Raw genomic sequence first — 2055 nt, 5'->3', positions numbered from 1 at the left:
CAGTAACACGAATAATTTTTAAAATAAAACTCCCACTGATCTGACGAAACGTAACCAGTATAAATATTTATTTTAATATCTACATAATATAATTAGTATTTTTTATTCATGTTCAGTAGAGTTATTTGAATTACATAAAGCATCCGGTCATGGTTCATGCATACACATACACTAATTACATTATACATACATTTAAATCGACGTACAGGTGGAAAAATGGCGGTCATGATTGGCAATAGTAATCCTGAAGGGTCTTTTGAACAAATTTTCATACAACGTCATACAAACTTGTCAAACAAGATCGAATATCGAATTTTTTAAGAGGACGAAATATAATCCGGAAATTTATAAAATAGTGTTTAGTCTATGCTTATTTTACCCAAATGTTGTACAACATGAACAAATGAGGGTTATCAACTCTGTACAACATGGATCCACTACTGACATATGAAAGCATTTTGTTGTTTTTTTTTATACAGAATGGAAAGTATTGAAAACATTAAAGATCATGCGTTTAATAACGTACATTGTAAACAGAAAACGGTGGCTGATCAATAGGAAGTTCTAGGAAAGGAGGATTTCAAGGCTACATTTTGGACAATTTTGCCTTAATTTTGAACGAAATTATCAAAATTTTCCACCAAGAGAGGTGGGCAGATGTCAGTGTAATTTATTTGGAAAGTACAGGCTGAGAGGCAATCGGAACATCTCAGCCTTTCTAGTTACAAAAAAAAAGAACACCGTTATATTTTTAGTGCGGCGGAAATGGCCGAGTAGTACCGATTGGGATGAAAGACAGAAAGAGTAAAATTCAGAGTGAAAATTTTTATAAATTGCTTTTTCAACTATTAATGTTGCTATTTTATGTTCTTTTCTCCTGTCTGTTCAATTTTCACGAATTTGAAATTTAATTAACATTAATTAAGAGTTTTTTTCTATAGATTTGGGCATATAAAGAATTTTTAAATTGACTACTCGTTGTCCGACAAGACCTCCCTATCCTCGTTACTAAGAAGAGATATTCACAAGAATAATCAATTAAATTAGGAAATTTCTTTGACATCAAGCTAAATAAATTATTTCTTTTAGTTCAATGCAAGGAATGTGTTTCATCTTACGTTAAGTCGAACAGTTTTGACAAACTAGGTGAAATAGTAAATCGACCAGTTTCAGCCTTAGTTCAGTTTAGCCTATATACCCAAACAATGTCCGTCTCTGTTCAGAATTTTTAATTTATGATAAATACTTTCGAACAAAAAATTACATTTGATTCAACATAAGTACAACTAATGTTTTCCTTCAAATGGAGCAGTGTAGCGAATAGAGTCGTCACATTCTGAGACGTTGTATAATATTGATTTGTTGTGACATGCATCATTAATTTGATCCTCTATCCTACATAATAACATCTAAATAACCTGTCCCGTACTACCATACATCGTTTACTAAGTTACAGCCCTAGATTAATCCTACGAGGAGGAACGACCCGGCTAGCGAAAACTATATTTTTTTATATAGCCTAGCTGGTCGAGTGGTCTAGGGCGCTGGACTTTGTGCAGGTGGTGTTGCCATAGATGTCACAGCGGTACGAGTTCGAGTCTCGCCGAGGGAACGACCAAAAATTTGCATCGCAAATTTGACAGTTCTAACATCGTTGGGAAATTTTCAGACCCTTCTATAAGTTTACGTTATCTTCCCTGTATCAATTTGATCCGATGGAGCAGTGTAGTGAATAGAGTCGTCACATTCTGAGACGTTGTATATGTATGTTATAAACTTAAAAGTGGAAAAGTTTTGGCGGGAAATTTCCAAGTATACTTTCTTTCATTTTCACTTTTTTAAATACAGTTTTTAGGATTTCGAAAACATATTCGGAATTCAGCACGAATCGCTCATGATCAGCTTCTGTCTGTCGTAGTGTCCATGTAGACGATGGTGTCCAGAAAAAGTTTTTTTTACTATTTGCTCATTTTTGTCGAAATTTTACACAAAATCATTTAAATTTTCCAACAAAAAAGGGGGTTCCAATCCCGTAAACTTTAGGGTTCGATCGAT

This window comes from Perna viridis, chromosome 10 (assembly GCF_037379345.1).
Source record: "Perna viridis isolate PV_CMFRI_1.1 ecotype Kerala chromosome 10, ASM3737934v1, whole genome shotgun sequence".
NCBI lineage: Eukaryota > Metazoa > Mollusca > Bivalvia > Mytilida > Mytilidae > Perna > Perna viridis.
This window is presented reverse-complemented; position numbering follows the sequence as displayed.